We start from the raw sequence: 7,668 nt of genomic DNA, 5'->3' as shown, positions 1-7,668 counted from the left end.
GATATTCCAACCGAGAGAATAAGCTCCCACTGTGCTCGCCAATTGTTTGTGGGTGAAAACTGTTTCTGCTGATTTTGGTAATTTCGGGTGTGTGGATGAGAAACGAATCTAAACCCTAAACAATGCACTGCACGGGAGTAATTTTGATTCGAGAGATCAATCTGTACAATCCTGGCCTAAACCAAGAAATGGTCATTCCAGGCTTGCTTCGGTCACAAAGTGAAGGAGAAGGGTTGGTCTTAGGGAGGGAAGCGAAGAGAGTGTTGAGACCAGAATAGTTGATTCTGAAGGTGTGGTTGTTTATGACTTGTATCCGAAAGTAGAACTGCTAGCAGAATGGAAAGCTACCAGGTGATTTCTAGATACTGTGTTGTTGCCGACCAAAACTTGTTGTTTGGTGGAAATAGGTGAAGCATATTTATACAAGTCATATTGAAACGTATCTTGGTCTCGTAGGAAGTGGAAACGATTGAGTGGTGGAAGAAAATAATAACGTGTAACCGTCAGTCATTATGCTTCCATGATGAAGGAAGTGAATTCGTTTACACCCTTACTTTTTTACCACCACCAATTATCCTTCTTCATGACACTTTCTTGTAACGGGCGCATTGCACGCCGCATGCTGTAAACCGCCAGACCAATACCCTGATGATCATCCCCCAGTTTGTGACATGTTTGACGTCTCGAGTGTTTTTCGTGGAAAACATGTAGCACTTTGCCACGTGTGGCAAGTCAAAGTCAAGGGACTTACCGCAGGAAAATAACATGTAATGCTATTAGGCTCGTTTTGGCTGTTCGCGTGGTGAACTTCGATGGCTGAGATCGCATCTCATGAAGGAGTGTAGCCGTTGATTATGGCTACCTTGTGTTGGCGCCTGATAATGGAACAGTGGCGTTTTGGTGTACGCAAGTGGCAATGTGGCATGGCTGGCATGGATCGTGCATGCCAGTGGCACGATGATGCAAGTGGCGCTTGGCGTAGCCATGGCCACTAGATTTAGGCAGCTGGTAGCCTGAAACTTGCCACAAGTATGTCAGTTTGGTGGCGAACTTGGATGGCTGAGATTGCATCTCATGAGGATGGATGGCCGTTGATTATGGCCGCATCTTGTTGTATAGTGAAGTGGTGCCATTGGCATAGTGGCGCCTGGCGGAGCCATGGCATAGCGGCATGCCAGTGGCGTAGCCGTGGCAGCTGTTTTTGGCATATTGGTGTTAGACCCAAATATGGCTCCTGGAAATATTGGCCTTGTTGCTAAGTTAATCTTGAGGCCTTAGGAGAGTCACTGGACTCAGTTGGCATGGCAACTTTTATCCAAATTAGGGATTGGCGCATCGCAACTCTATTTAGCACGTGCGACATGAATGCGGCATGGCAGCGTGGCTGGCATAGTTAGCACATGTCAGTGGCACGAAGTAGCGTTTGGCATAGCATGGAAGCTAGACTTTGGAACCTCGGTGTTGGACCCACATGTGGCGTGGCAACATTGGCCCTGTTGCCACATCAATCCCAACGCCCTGGTAAACGTTACTTGGCTTGGTTGGCGTAGCAACTTTGCCTAAATTAGGGTTTGGCATGTCGAAACCCTAATTGGTGCGTGTGGCATGCGGTCGCGGCATGGCGACACTTTTTTGTGTAAGCGGTGCCATAGCTATGCCAAAGGAACTATGGCGATGCCGTAGTGTGGAAACGACCACAGGCGTAAGGATTGTCGTGGGTGGCTATGATATGGCGCCATTCCTAGGGCTTTTTGGGCCCACACGGCTCGTGGCATTTTGTGGGGCCGAAGTGGCATAATTTGTGTTGCGAAAATTAGGGTTTTGGTCAATATAGGGTCGTGCTTCTGACTAGAAAACCCTAATTAGGGCTTATCATGGCGTTGGCCCCGAAAATGAGGTAGGTTAGCACGTAGGGCGCTATTTATGGCATGTTGGTGCGGCGGAGTGGCATGTTGGCGTGCCGCTCAACTTTTTGGCGCAACATGGAACGTTCGGCATGTTGGTGCTGCTTTTTGGAAAGCCAACTAATATGCTGTTGTGGCAGGGCGTGTTTGGCTTGCAAATTAGTATAGTGGCGCGACAGGGTGCATTTGGCCTTTAATGTATGGTGACGAGTTTAGAGCGACTTGATTGGTCAAGAAAAGGGGCCGGCCAAACATAAGGCGCGACCACACCTCTAGTGCTCGTGGCGCATTTTAAAGTGACCTGATTGGTTAGTAGGAAGGAGAGGGGCCGGCCAAGCATGGGCGTGGATACACTTCTGCTGTGTGTGTGGCGGCTTTAGAGCGACCTGATTGGTCAATGGGAAGTGGGGCCGGCAAGTAAGGGTCCAACCATAACTTATGTACGCGTGGCGAGTTTGAGGCGAACTGATTGGTCGAGGGAAATAGGGACGGTTTAGGATGGGGCGTGGCCAATGGCAAGTGGCGCCAGCTGGCCTAAGGCATGGACGCACCTCCTTTTGCTGCTACGGCTCCCTGTTTTCTGATTCTGGGCAGGGTTTTGCACCTACTAATCCATGGAGGATTAATTACCTAGTTTTCATAGGCTTACTTTCGACAAGCAAGGTCTGGTATACTGCGCAAGGCGCAAAAGTAATTGATTGAATTCTATGTGTTGACACATAGTTCTTTAAGTTCATAGCCAGAGAGCAGCATGCTTTCTGATTGAATATCTTATGCAAAGACCTTATCCTTGATATTTGAAAATTCGTGCTACTCTGCTGCGAGTGAACACAAATTGTCATGTCATATCAACATTAAGGGTTCAGCCGGGGAACATAGCATAGAAAACATCCAAAGTAACTTATATTAAGTGAATATAGGCAAGGCGCCGAAATTTACAGAACATGGGATGGTTGCTACATGCGCCAGTCTGGATAAATTTCATGTAAATATATTGAATGGTTCAATAAGTATGCCAGTGGAGAGGTTAACACTCATGGCTCTGTTTCCTTACAGAGTGACGTCACATCAGATGCAAGTTTTTTACAATTTTAACCCTAAGCTAAAAACCACCATCAACAACGTGTTGGTAAGCTTTTGCTTTAACCATCTTCATCTTTACCCGTGACGAAAGTCATGATGACGTTTCAATCTTGAAAATAGCTTTGATGATGATAGTCGATTCTTTATGTCTAACGACTGTTATAACATTATAGAAGAATGTTTCAATGATTGAAATGTAGAGTTGAGAATATGTAACCACCTATGGATGTAAGCATATAGTGTGTTCGCACATTAGTGTATAAATCCATGTGCCGGAAACCAAGTGCGTGCATATGTGTGCATGCGGTATTGGTGAAGGAGACAGGTTGGGTATGCGTACCCGTACGCGTACTGACGGAAGTTCACGTCTGTGAAATTCTACTAAGTTTGAAGTTTACGAACTCAAAAACCAGTCACCTTAGGTACGCGTACTGGTGGAACTTTTTCACCCTAAAAAGTCTGCTGAGTTTGGAAACTAAAACCAACTCAAATCCGGTAGCTAAGTTACGCATACCCGTACGCGTACCCAAGATAGTTATTTCTCAAATCGGTAGTTCATGGACTTAAAACAATACTCCCTCTGTCCTAGTTTACTTGCCAATATTGAGCTTTTTTTTAACAAAAGTGTACCAAAAAATTACTATATTTCCCACTAAAATTATCTAATTATCAAGAAAGAAATAAAAACTAGGATACAAAAACTAGTATATTAAACAAGTAATTTGAAAGATTGATGATGTATGTGGAAGTAATTTGAATTTGTTTCAAGTTTTTGCAAAATCCTCTTTTGGCAAGTAGACTAGGACGGAGGGAGTAAATTATAAGAAATGCAATCTTTGCAAACCGTGGGTATATTGTTCATGAATTGATCAAACCGATTTTGTTTCAATTGTGTCTATGAATAAAGACCTAAGCAATTGAACAACTCTTGAACTAGTTCTTATGAGTCATTTGAACTAGTTATGAGAAAGATGAATACAGTTAATATGAAAGCACTCATATGGCTAACCATTGGTCAACCATTTGTGAACCAACCAATGTACACGTTTAGGTACGATTACTCAAACCTAAATGAATACATTTTATTTGTGTGTGACAAGCTAAGTTTCGATCTAATGGTTGAAAACGCAGCAGTCACAACGGCTTTGCCTTTTCTTCCGACTCCTAAGTCCTCCTCTTTGTCCGGAGCTTCGGCTTAGATTTCACCAGTAGCTGGAATGTTATAGAATTCGTCTTAGCCAAAATCAAGCGGTCGCGAAGGTCTTTATCACTTTGATTCAAAGCTTTAAAAGTGCAACACTCGGCAAAGCATGTGTCACCATGGACGGGTAGACCAGTAAGCGCCACCACGCCTTCCAAGATTGGAGTCGCCTCACCCCAAGAGAATAAAAACGTATGAGGATCGATTCCCAGCGCGCACACAAGCGGACAAAGCTCTCATGATCCCGCCGGACATACCTAAACTTTGAAGCGTTTATGGCGGCTTATATGCCTAGAGATTGAATAGTCTTTTATGGTTGGGGTTGGAGTAGATTTACTCCACCCATGGATCTCTAGACACCCCAATTTTGCACGGTCACGAGTGTTGCAGCAGTATCGTATCCGAAGTCGTCCTAGGCATTGAGTATGTTGGGAGCCCAAAATAATTACATTTGGTGAGCCAGAGTGCACTATCAAATCAGCCCGTCTATGCTAGCTTAGTGACGCACTTAGGCATATGCACTTTAGTTTCCATCGTTACTAAATGTGTCAACTTTGACATAGGTGCCCACCGATCAAAAATAGCACTAGCTAGACTTATTTGTCCATTAAGGCTGGGTTTGGTAATGTTTTTATTTTTTCAAAAGCACTTTCAAAACCTATATATTTTATAATCTTTGAAATTAGTGTTTGGTAAAAAAAAATCAAAGTGTTTTTTATCTAAAGCACTTCCCAAATTCTTCAATTTTTAAAAAATGGGGAGGAGGAGCTTTTAAAAGCTACAAAAGCATAAGCTTTGGTCCCACAAAAATTTAGTGCTTGATTTATCTTTTTTGCCCCTATTTTATTTTGTAAATGATACCCGTAAATATATATACACTCAATTTTTGATTTTTTATATTTTATTCTTTAAATATTATTATATTTTATTTTCAAACTATTTTATGATACCATTTCATTTAGTTTGTCAAAAAAAATTTGTTTATAACACAGTTGATAATAATATTAAATAATTTATTAATTTTAGTTTGATTTTTTGTTTGAAAGTTATATATATATATATATATATATATTTAAAAGTGGTTAAGTAAATTTAATATTATATATGTTTATATTTAATAGTAAAAAAAATTATTATTTTTAAACCCAATAAAATTGAACAAAACTATTTTCAGATATATGTCTGTTTTTGTCATTTGCTACAACAACAATGGTTGAATATGATATTTTACCAAACACACTTTGATTGCTTTTTTAATCAGCTTTAACTTTAATTAATATTTTACCAACCGTCTAACTGCTTTTTTCTCACAGCACAGCACAACAACGAACAACAGAAAAGTGCTTTTGCAAAAATCACGGCAATACCAAACTAAGCCTAAGTCCACCCAAACAGTACACCCATTGGTGCCCAAAATCCCATTCGTTTCCTATACCAAAATTAGACTGTCCACCCCATTAATAATATGAGTAAAAATGTCTGACACTTTGCTTTACTTTGTTCGGAAGACTTGCCTCCCTTGCCTAGATTTTAGGATTAAATGAAAATATTTTATTTTAGGAAATGAAAAGGAAGAATATAAAGAATATAGGAATAATATTCGTTAAAATGGTAAATGATATTTAGGTTTTTGGTTTGAGTCGTCGGATTGGATCGTTGAATCCTAAGGTCATAGTTAAGGAAGTGAGACTATAAATAGGGAACCATTTTTTGGTGTCAAAGGAAAAAAAATATCGGAAAAGAGTTTTAGGATCAGGGGACAATGCAATAGAGAAAATAAGTGGTAAATAGTAATCAATCTTATTGAGGCTTTGGTGTTTGGATACGATTTTGGGAAAAATATAGTTGGTTTCTCGTCTAATAATCTAAGTGACATTGGAAATTCTTATACCGAAAACAGGCCAGGCTTATATTACTCTTTCATATTTTATTTGTTTGATTTGATGTCATCGTATTCATTGTGATTCGTTGCTTGGATGTTGCGAAGTTAAATTAAACCAGTTGAGTTTCTTGTCTAATATAGAATCCCGCTTTCGTCTTTGTTTCAATTGTCTGAATACATGAGATGCGATCAGGCTTAAGGTATTGCTTTCTATGATTGGTTACATAATTAGTTTTGGTGACGAATCTTAATTGTGGCCAGTACTTGTTTGGCATAAATAGTGAATGATTTGTATTGAATCTGCTAATGACAACTGCTCATATTCTTATGCTTACTGTTTTGGTGGTATGACTTGCGAAATAGCTAGGATTTCTCCCATTCACATACAAATGGTGCTTGGCTTATTTTATGACCCATAAGAATTCCATCTCTTTGCTAGTAATAATAATAATTGAAATTCCATAATAATAATAATAATCATCTTGCCCTGTTAATTTTGATTGCTTTTGTTCTAAAATAATAATAATATTAGTAATAATCTGCCACTTTTATTTCCCTTTTGATAATAATAACAGTTTGGATTTTGTTTTGAGACAAGGTTTTGATTGGTTGGATAAGGTGCGAGCCGACGCATTTAATATTTTTGTATTGTATTTTTATGAGTATATTATTTTATATCGTGTATAATACTCAAAACTCCTAAAATCCCAATTATAAAGTAGAGGTCAATTTTCGGATTGGACGGGCTAGGTGCCTCACACCTTCCTAACCCGTATCTTGATTCCCGGACTATATTTATGTTTTGGACCAGTGCTTATTTGGGTCCCAACTCCCTAAGTTGGGTGGCGACTTCTTATAATAATAATTCAAGTGTATTTTCCATTTTGGATATTTAGAGATCTTAACGGATTTCGACGGTATCTACAGTGACGACTTCACTGGGGACTTTGAGAATCTAACTCGAAAAGTAATTAGGATTTTAGGGTTTTGATTTTACACTACTCGGGATTTGCACACACACATGCACGCACCCATTTTCATATTTGCATTCCATTTTGCATTGTCCGGAGTCCATTTTTAGGAAAATCCGCGGCTAGTAGGCTGAACCCACTGGGCGTTATCAGACGAACCACCACAAGCCTTAGCCCAGTACCAAAGAAGACTAGTTTCGACTACGTCTGAGGTATATTCTGCTAAGGTATCCCAAGCCTACCCAAAAGTTAGTAAAACCCGCATGCACGTGCATTAATTGTAAATTGCATTCGTTATTACACAAAATCCGAGGCATAAACACCCTTGTGTTACCATTGTAGATGGGGAAAAATGGTTCGCTGGTTTTCCAGGGAATTGTATAGACGAGCGTGTTATCGAGACTCCTCAACCGACCAAACTGCTCAACCTCACACAGATGCACTGCAAAGGGAGTGCTTAGATTCGAGAGATCAATCTGTAGGACTCCCACCTAAACCAAGCCAATGGCCATTCCAGAGTCAATTCGGTCACGAATAGGGAGATGGGTTGATCTATAGGAGGGAAGCTGAGAATTGTGTGGGATCAGTGATGATCAAGGATTGTGGATGTGTTGAAGGTTTCTGCAA

The sequence above is a fragment of the Papaver somniferum genome, chromosome 3 (genome assembly GCF_003573695.1).
Source record: "Papaver somniferum cultivar HN1 chromosome 3, ASM357369v1, whole genome shotgun sequence".
NCBI classification, from domain to species: domain Eukaryota; kingdom Viridiplantae; phylum Streptophyta; class Magnoliopsida; order Ranunculales; family Papaveraceae; genus Papaver; species Papaver somniferum.
Note: the sequence above shows the minus strand (reverse complement) of the source record.